Here is a 10,879-nt window from a genome sequence, read left to right as displayed (position 1 = left end):
ACAAATTTAGAAGGATATTTTAAGTTCTTTTTAATAATGATATGTATGGGTAATTTAGATAAATACTATTGAGTTACTTTAGATTATTTTTTATAATGGTAGAGGTAGATAATTTAGATATAGGTTTAGGTGGGTAATTCTCTAGAAAACATAATAAACCAATAGCTATGATTATTAAAGTCTACTGGATTAATGGCCAGATGTTTCTGATTTTTGACAATTTCTAAGATTTATCTTTTCTTCTAGTGTGCTCTTGTAATTATTAATATTGAGCCTTCAATTGAAAAAAATGAGGCCATATGGCTAACAATCAAAACCATTACCTTGAGCTCTCTCTCTCTCTCATTTGTCAAATATTCTAATAAAATATTACTATCTTTATCTGATTATGATAGACTTTAGTCAGTAATTACTCTATCACCTTTTCATCCATGTTTATAATCTTACTTTTTTTCAATTTGCACCACAGGTATGCACTTCAATTTAATAGATCCTAAGTTTGAGCTATATTTTAACTTGGAAATTTATATTCTCATCACTTCCTCTATATATTTATAAATGGTGATACATGTCATTCATATATACCTTAAGTATTATTTTCTATACCAACAGTGTAAGAAATAGATAATTTATAATCAGATATTGGTGTACCTTGGGGTATATTTTTAATGAAGGTGATTTGAATTAAAGTTTGGTATTACCGTTATTTTTAATAATGGCACATGTGGATATTTTGATGCAAATTTAAGGGGTTACTTTAAGTTATTTTTTATATATTAGCGGTTGGATAGTTTAGATGAAAATTTATGGGGTTATTTTAATTTTTTATAATGGTATGAGTGGGTAATTTAGATGAAGATTAGGGGGTTACTTTAGTTTATTTTGTATAATGGAAGAGGTGGGTAATTTAGATATAGATTTAGGGATTACTTTGGGCAATTTTCATAATGGCAGAGGTGTGTAGTTTTTTAGAAAACGTAGTAATAGATCCAATGGCTATGGCAAATTGATGACTAGATGTTTTGCTTTTTTTTTAAGAATTTCTAGAATTTCCCTCTTTTTCTAGAGTGTTCACCTAGGATCCTAGGTGGCTTCATGTGGAAGATTTAAAAGGAGCCTCCAATTAGCAATAGTAAACTAGTAAGATAGCTTCTTCATATTCCAACCTAGTAGCAGCCTAGCCCGAAAGCCTTCTCAATTAAGGGCCCGACAACGGCCTTGCACATAGGCTGTGGACTGCCGTTCGTTGCTAAAAAGGATAAGCCTTTAGCTATTCGCCACAATTAGGAAACACGGAAACCTTTAGGTCGACTTTGGATGACGGGAAAGGAGAGGTAAAGTACATGGTGTCTTGCTGAAGGTACACCACTGAATCTTGCTTCGGCCACAAGTGTGTTGACATATGTGTGCAACTACAATCCAATGGCTGAATAGTTGTCCCACCCACTTCCATCTCGTTTTTGTCCCACCCGCCTTCATCTCGTTCTCGTCCATTTCTCATGCTCCGCACTCATCTCAAATAGTGAAATACAGCAAGATTACATGGATAGAAACACCAGTCTTTTATTTCCACACTTTACCCACACTTGTAGCTTGAGCTGCGAAGTCTTAGTTCGACTTGAGCTATGGACATCTAGGCCTAGAAGCCCGTAGTACATAATTGTTGGGTGCTTGGCTCTTTTTTGTAATTATTCTTAGATCACTCATCACATCACAAGTTGGCTATCAAATCAATTGAACTAGTCAAACTTATTACAATTCAGTGGTGGCACCAGATTACTTGATCCAATAGTGATAAATTCTACCAAACTACAAATGTCTCTATAAATCACAAGAACAAAAGCTACATCGATCACACTTCCTTCTTATTTCTTGTATCATATATATTCATATGTGTATCAAATGTCAGCCATGAAAAGAGTGGTCCTCGCCGCTTTACTCTTCATCTTTTGTGCCAACAAGCAATCAGTGATGGCAGCAAAAGGCAAGCACCAATGCTAGAGAGGTGTTACGTAGTAGCATGGCATGTGATAATGACGGATGAGGCTGGTGTGGCCGTCTCATCGATGGTGCACTACGAGAGGAGTTAATACACATTGATCGGATCACTTCAACGCGACAGTGGCAAACTACGTCAGCAAACAACTATATATCAACCACAAGTCCATTTGTCCAACTAATATGTGGCATCTTCTTACCATTGTATCATCTCTAGTCGTGTGTGTTGTTGCTACCCCAAAACTTGCTGTTACAGTATATTAGGCAACTCCGGATATGGTTAATTAGGATTGATTGTAATTCTGGGATAACCTTCCTTATCTCTAGGAGAGGCTACTTGCCCTCCAAGCCATGTCCTCCTATATAATCAGCCCAAGGGGCTCAAGCAATGTATCCCACGCATTATACACAATCTTTCATGGTATCACGAGTCTAGGTTGCAAACCCTAGGTCTCCGACTTCCGCTGCCATCGTGCCGCCCCCGGGGAGATCAATCTCCGCCGGGAGCAGCGCCCTCGTAGGATGCGCAGCCGATCCCTCTGATCCGCCGTGCCGATCGTGGTCAAGCACCAAGCAGATCTAGGCCACGGCAGCCCCCGACAGTGGCCGGTGCGCCTCCAGGCCGCGCCCTCGCGGCGGCGGTTGCCTCACCAGGCCACAACGGCACCCGGCGGTGGCGGGCGCCTCTCCAGGCGCAACCTGGCACCGCCCCCGGCCGCCCTGACTGCCCCGACGCCCTGACGGTGGCGGGCACCCCTCCAGGCTGCAGCGGCACCTGGCGGCGGCGGGCGCCCTCCGATGAGCGCCCGACCGTGCAGGCAAGCGCTCTAATCGTAACAGCGAGCACCCGATCGCAACGGCGAGGGCCCGACCGCGCGGGCTAGTGCCCCGACCGGCGCATCCGACTGCCCCGACTGCTCCGTCGGCACCTCCGACCGGCGCATTCGACCGCTCCGACCAGCGCAGTCTTCGACGCCCCTGACCGTCCCGGTGGCGGCGGGTGCTCCTCCAGGCAGCAGCGGCACCCGGCGGTGGCGGGCGCCCTCCGACGAGCGCCCGACCACGCGGGCGAGCGCTCCGACCGCAACGGCAAGCGCCCGACTGCGCGGGCGAGTGCCTCGATCGGCGCATCCAGCCGCCCCGACCGCTCCCGATTGCTCCGTCGGCACCTCCGACCGGCGCATCCGACCGCTCTGACCAGCGTGGTTGGAGGTCAGACCGGTTCTCCGTGGGCCTCTTCCTGCTGCTACTTTTTTTCTTTTTCCCGATCAGAGATCGGGTTGCGTCGCCCTGCCGTCCCGTCGTCGCTTCATCATCGACACTCCGACGACGAGGTTGTCGTTGCGCCCTTCAGGCTGCAGAGGCACCGCTTGTGATCAAGCCATCCTCGTCGTCGCCGCCGCCTTTTTAAGGCGGTGGCGCCACCCATGCTGCTAGTCCTCATCACGCTGGCTCTCGGTCTAAGTCCGCACCTATTGTCGCACGCTCGTGGACATCGCCGCCGACACTGCTGAAGGAAGATTCATTTGCGCTCTTTAGCTGCACCATCTACCATCAGGCTCGGCTCATCGTCTTGCTGACCCTGTTGACAAAAAGCTACTGCTTTTGTGTATTCGAGTGCCTTCACTGACGCTTCGGACCCGCGCCCTCCTCCACGGCTTGGATCACACCCACCTCGACCTCGGCTACTTCGGCACTAAGAGGCTACCATCTGCTTGACAAAGCTTTTTGGCTCCCATTCCAGCCACAACATCTACGACGCATCAACGGTTGCGACTGCGTGGGGGAAGTCATCTCTTCGGCTTATTCTCCAGTCTCATCATCTGCGCACTCCCATTGTGACTGTGGGGGGATGTTAGAGTATATTAGGTAACTCCAGATATGGTTAGTTTAGGATTGATTGTAATCCCGGGATAACCTTCCTTATCTCTAGGAGAGACTACTTGCCCTCCAAGCCATGTACTTCTATATAATCAGCCCAAGGGGCTCAAGCAATATATCCCACACATTATACACAATCTTTCACTTGTTTGATGCATCTCTTATCTTTCCCATGTGGATCGTTGTATCTTGAGTCCTTCTCTTATTTTTAAAAGATTTTTTCCTTAATTATACACATCGATGTTGACCAATTTCTCTAACTACATACTCAAATTTGAACTTTGAATATGCAGTCAGACTCGATCGAACTAATAAGTTTCTTCTTGATACTTGATAGTAAATTTTCTTTCCTTCTGCAACTTATATTGTAAGTTGCTAGGGCATCTTAGATGAATTAATTCTAGGTACCGATTGTTGTCTCGTAGAAGCATAAGAATGTCATTCAACATATTTGACGTGTTTATTTTATTTTACAATACTATTTTCCATTCCATTCGATTTGGGATGCTAGTACGGACCATAAGGAGACATGCTATGGATGGTGGGTTCATTGGTTTGTATTCTTTAGGAAATCTTTGGTTCAATACAAACTGCAAGCTCTACTGCATATATAATCAATCTATGTTGGCATAATATGGATCCACAAATATAATATTGAAGATCTTTCTTTTATCACTAGTCAAGATGGTCATTTAAAGGAGTCTAGACGAATGTGGTGATTTATTTTAACTTTATTTTGGTAATCAAGTGATTAAAATTGACTGACTAATTTTTCATAAGTTTTAATCCTACGATTTCAGCTAGTTTTAAAATTTATGTTTGCTTGAAATTTTATTAGGTTTATTTTCAACTAATATAAAAAGAATGCAATTTTTCTTTTTTCCAAGATTATAGCTATTAAATAATTATGTTTTACATGGTAGTTTTTTTTAGATTTACCTCCCAGTACAAATGAAAATTAATATATTTATTTTCATTATGAATTTAGCTATTTATCACCTGTATTTAACATTGATTCATAATTTATTAATTTTTTTTACCAAAGTCATGTATGAATTGGAATATTGTGGTCTTTGTTCTTTTAGTTTTCAAACTAGATAATTAACATTTTTGGTGTGGTCTCTTTGTTTAACGGATTGTCAGACAATCATAAAAAATCAATTGTGTAGATTGTTTTCTCTTTTATTAACATGGTACTTGGGTTTGACTCTTAAACAGTACCATGCCCCCTCTATTACAAACGTAAAGATGTTTTAGTTTTGTTCTAAGTAAATGTTCCCGAATTTTTGCAAAATTTATAGGAAAAAACATCAACATCTATAGCATCCTATTAGTTTCATTGATTCCACTAAGAAATATATGGTGGTAGCATATTTATTTAGTATTATAGATGTTAATATATTTTTCAACAAACTTAATTAAAGTTAGAAAAGTTTGACTTTGTAAAAAATTAAAATGACTTGTAATTTAGAATGTAGGGAAGAACCTGAGTTCCAAATTATACTTCACTTTAACACTATCCTAAGTATTTTTTTTGAACTTGACCAAGTTTATCAGAAAAATATATTAACATCCACAATAACAAATAAATGCACTATAAAGACATATTTCATCGTAGATTCAACAAAAGTAAATTTGATACTGTATATGTTTGTGTTCTTTTTCAGTAAATTTGATCAAAGCTAGAGAAATTTAACTTATAGAAGACTCAATATAATCTATAATTTGCAATGAGGGAGTAATACAGGATGATAGCTTTCCATTGATTGTGGTTCTTTTTTTACCATCACTAGACTTGATCATGGGCCGCTTCGTTGTTATACGAACACTCTCCTTTGTAAAGGCAACCAAATACGCATCCACTACATAGCTCTTTAGATGATCTGCATCCAAACCTTCAAAATTTATCCTCAAATATAAGACATTGTAGGCATATTTTGTAAACATTAAAAATACGAACTTTTTAAAATTTTTCTTTAAATACAAACTAAACTCCTTTCCTCGAAATATTCAAACCTATTTTTGTAAACCAAGCTATGCATTTAACTCACATGTGTGATGCATTTGTTTGCTGTTAGAAACTCAGGCTAAATCCAACTCTTCAAACCTAAGGATAATAGTTCCTTCTCTAAAATTAATATTCGAACTTACTTTGAATATTAATTTCCCAACCCAAACCCTGTAAAGCCTCTATTCAATTATAGTCATATCCAACCAATTTTAAACCTCAAAACCCCTTCGAAAAAGTCTCAATTTTACACCCATGTCAAGCCACACTTCAAATTCCATTTCAAATTTGGATTCAAAACCTATTCCAAACAAATCAGAAACTATCCTAAACATTCACGGGCCACAACCTCCATTTTAGCCTACTCTTGCTTTCAGCCCGGCTCGCCTCCGCCTCCTTCTCCGCATGCAGCCCAGTCCACCTCCTCCCGCTTTGGCCCAGCTCGGCCCACGCGGCCTGCCTCTCCACCGTGTCAGCACTGCCCTGCGCTGACGCCAGCACCGTCGCCGGCCTCCCTCCCCGCCACCGCTCCGGCCACCCTCCGCGCAGCGTCCCGTCGGGTTCAGCTCCCCTCGCTCGCCTTGCCTCCAAGCCATCCGGCCATGGCACGCGCACGCATGTGCACGCACACGCGCCGCCCGCTGGCACTCAACGCCACCGCAATAATTCCACCCCAGCCGCCGGTGCATTATCCCCCCCTTGCTTCGCCGTTAATCAAGCATCTCCCCCCCTCCCTTATCCGTCCCACCACCTCACCCCGTCGCCGGCTGCCTCACCTCTGCACCACCATTACTGGTGTTTCAGAGCTCCCCCCTTCCCTTTCTTCGCCACCACGGCAAGCCGGCCGTCCTCATCCACCTTCCCGACGACGTGGCACTTGCTCCGACCACCCTTCCCGCCTATAAATAGCGCCCCCTACCCCCCTCTCTTCGCTCACATCTCGCCGGGTCGTGCCCTGTCCCCTAGAGGTCGCTAGCGCCCTCTTTTCTGTCCTCTCCCTACCCCCACAACACCACCAGCGAGTTCCCCGTACTCTCCTCTCTCCGCTGGTGGTGGCCGTGAGGCCGGCGGCGACCAGGAGCGTTGTTCCGGCGAGCTCCCGGCGCTTCGCCCGGCGGCGCCGCCCGGCCCTGGCAAACTGCCACTTCCGTTAACCCCTGCCATCCCCTCCGTCATCCCCACTCCCTCCGCATAAACCCGACAGGCGGGCCCAGCCATGACACCATTGCCTAACCCGTCTATCTCCTCAACCCCACCTTCCGTGCACCTGGTCCAATAGACCAAGGGCACACCCTGCTCCGGTCCACAAAATCCAACGAAACGGTCCACAAAACAGTGCTAGCGCGGACCCCGCCCCTGCGTCAGCCTGCGTGCTAGATCCACCCGCTTAGTGTAAACAGGAACTCACTTAGAGCCCTTCTTCTACTCCAAAAATTCCACAAAAATTTCCGAAAATACTAAAAATATTCTAAGCCTATCCATGCACTCCTTTCCCATTGCTCATCCCATTCAAGACCTTTTCCAAAATTACCATCCTCCCACATAATAGAAAAGCCCTATTATGTGTACACCAAATGTCGCTTTGCTATACTAAGGTCTTAGAACCCCAACCTTTTTAGGAAAGATGCTGCACCGTCTCCACCCGCTGTCGTGCCCTAACTCCTAGGCACTGGACGGGTTGAAGTCGAGTGTATCGTGCGGCCTCTAACCACTTTACCCACGTTGTTAACAACACTCAGCTGGTTGTTCCTCGCTACCCTATTATGGCCGTTGACCCCTATTGCTGCCATGCATCTGCTTAATCTTGCCTGACTGCGTCTATCGCCATGTGTACTATCCCCTAGTACCAGGACAGACCAATTGTCGCACAAGCTCTCAAGTATCATTCTATAATCCCCTAGTGACCCCAACCCCTAAAGGATCTATTCGAAACTCCGGTCTATTCCTCCTTATAGCCATTGTGCTGCACAAGTTAAACCCCCAAATATCATCCCAGTTATAATGCCCAACCAAAACCCTAATATGTAACCCCATCTAGCCATAGTGCCGCCCATACAAAATCCCAAATTATCATCCAAACCCAGCCGTTATACTGCCTATTCAAAACCTTAGGAAATTCGTTCAATTCTTTTGAAAATCCAAGGGCCTGTTCGCTTCAGCTTATAAGCCAGCTGAAAAGATGAAACGGCTGATTTGTTGTGAGAGAAAAACACTGTTTGATGGCTGATAAGCCAGCCGAATAAGCTGAAGCGAACAGGCCGCAACCATTCTATCCAATAATTATTTAGAAACTTATTTCTAAATAATTAATAATCCTTTCATCCTTTGTTCGGGAATTCACCTTTAAATGCCAAGTAATTCCCAAAATATCCCTCATCCTCCTTTTCATTCCTTAGATATTGATTGGTGTATTGCTTATACTGATTGTTATTTTATACGTCTTTGCCTTGCCGGTAGACGACCAGGCTCCACCCCAAAGCCAAGGATCTAGAAGGACGAGGAGTCAACACCCTGGTCGTTCTAGGAAACGTTAAGGAAACATCAATGAAGGCAAGTCCTAGCACTAACCTCTTTGATCATATTTTTGTCCTATTATTGTAGATAATAAAATATACCGAGATAATAATTTGACTTGCATGATTTCTGAAAATCATAGGGACAACCCCTCTATTTCCTCCTTCACCTTGACTTGAAGTCATTTCCAACCAAAAATTCTATTAATGACCCCGGTCACGACTAGATCAATGACTGAGCATCAGTTAGAAATAAATTTTTTTAAGAATATCACAATCATTATGTTTTTATGGGAAACACTAGAAGGTGAGAGTTTAGTAATAAATCAACCAACTAAAAAGTTAGAACCCATTAAGGACAGGGCAAGGAAGTAAGGGGGCAGCCTCGGTGGAGGATCCTATCCCAAAAGCTTACTTCGGTCACATAAGGATTGGCTCACGGGAAAGTCTTTCTAGTGAAACGTGCAACCATACGTGCCAAAAAGGTACAACCTTCGGGAGTGGCTGTTATGTGAGGCCTTGATTCACACCCCGCTAGCTAAACTTAAAAATCCATCCCAAGGGGCCACGGTGGGCAACGAAGATGCTGGAGCAGGACCTTTGCAAAGTCCTAGGTCTGGTTGGCATGGGTTGACTAAGAGGGTCGAAGACCCTAAGGGAAGATGCCCTGCTTACTTTGTGCACATTTCCTGGGTTGATATCCACGCGTAACGGATGTTAGTCATCCCTGTTTAGACCCCAGCATATCCGTGGATGGACCTAGGGAATGTTGTCTGTTGACGGCAGTTAGTACGTCAATTTATGAATAGTAAGCGTACGGATCAATTGTAACTCTTCCCTTAGAGTAATCTCCAAGGTTTATCAATCCATGGAACAAGTTGATTTGCACTCTTAACTAAGTACTAATCTATGTAATCGGAGGTTCTTTGTATATGATAAGATTGATCTAACAAAAGAACTAGAGACTTAGACTAAAACAAATAGAGAGTATGGATGTAACAAGATAGATAAAATGCTTGTTCTAGAGATCTAGGATCACTTATAGATGTAGTCACCATGCATGAAAGAATTGGATCTAAGTATTATTGTGAGTGGATGTGAACCATGCCCAACACTTTCCCTCTCGCACGTTGTCACTACACGAGTGTACTCAAATATTGAGCGATAAGAACACAGCTTGATGATCATTCTAGGTAAGCAAATAAGCAACCCAAAGTAGCGCTAGCCAGCCTTTACATGAAAGAGCATCATCAAGATATGATAAATAACAAACAGATCTTAAACAAGAGGTTCGGTGATTAAAAATCAAGATCTCCATACAACATTGAGGACAAATAGAGGTATTACCCCCATGATCTTACACATGTTGACGAATTTTGAGGTAAAGGATGCCCTCCAGATCAACTGGACCGAAGATGATGACGAACGGGGGCAGGGAAGACCCAGGCCAATCGCCCTGGGCACCTCTGAGCCGATCGGCTCAGAGGGTTTCCTCCTCTTCTAGTCCTCCGCTTCGCGTGGCTTCTTATAGATCCAATCTTCTCTTCGTTTTTCCTCCTTGTGGTGGTGGTAGAGGTTGTTTACGCGGTGTTTTCTCCTCTCTCCCCGACTCTCCTTCCTTGAAGTCCATGAGGGGGTATTTATAGGCTCTCATAGGCGGCGGCTCTGGGTCAATGTTGGTGAAAAAATCCTAGAGATCATCGTAGACTTCACGCTGAAGAAATGGGAGGTCGACCGGGTCCTGGAATGGACCAGGCCGATCGGCTCAGAGGGTCCTAGACCGATCAGCCTGGGCCCTTCCTGGCCCTTCCGATCCTCTCCTTCCTTGTACTGGCTTCCCTCAACGACCCATGTCCAAATATCCATTAAGCTCTTTATGCAAACCCCCTTGATTATATCATATTTCTTGTCATAATTCCATATACTCCAAAATACAACACATATGCAATAATGGGGTTATTTCAGGTGCCAAGTGACAGGTTAGTATAAGATTAAGCATGAAAACACTAGCTAAATAGCACTAAAAGTGTGTCAATAACGAGTGTCAACACTGCCTAGAGATAGGCACGTGCGGTTATGGATCTCGTAGGTCAGTACCGCCTTTCGCGAAGGTATGGGCTGATCGGACGTATGGGTAAAGTGTATACCTCTATGCAGAGTCATAAATCTATCTGGATAGCCGAAGCTCACGATCATGAGTCAACATGGTCAAAGCTCCCGTTGATTAGCAATCATATCATAACTTAGGTATGGTGAAAAGGGGTCGTGGCCCTAAGAGAGTAAAATTGAAATAAGGCATAAGCCGGCCCAGAAGGATCCTGACAACCTCTGGTGCTCTTTAAAACTTGGGAACTGGTAGGGGAGTTACGATTCCCCCTCCAGAGCTAACAACATAATAAAAATAGCTTCTTCCTGTTCTTTTCTGAAATTCCACCTCACCTTGCGTTAAATAGATTTGTTATCAAACCTCATACCCTTC

The sequence above is a fragment of the Setaria viridis genome, chromosome 8 (assembly GCF_005286985.2).
Source record: "Setaria viridis chromosome 8, Setaria_viridis_v4.0, whole genome shotgun sequence".
Classification (NCBI taxonomy): Eukaryota; Viridiplantae; Streptophyta; class Magnoliopsida; order Poales; family Poaceae; genus Setaria; species Setaria viridis.
This window is presented reverse-complemented; position numbering follows the sequence as displayed.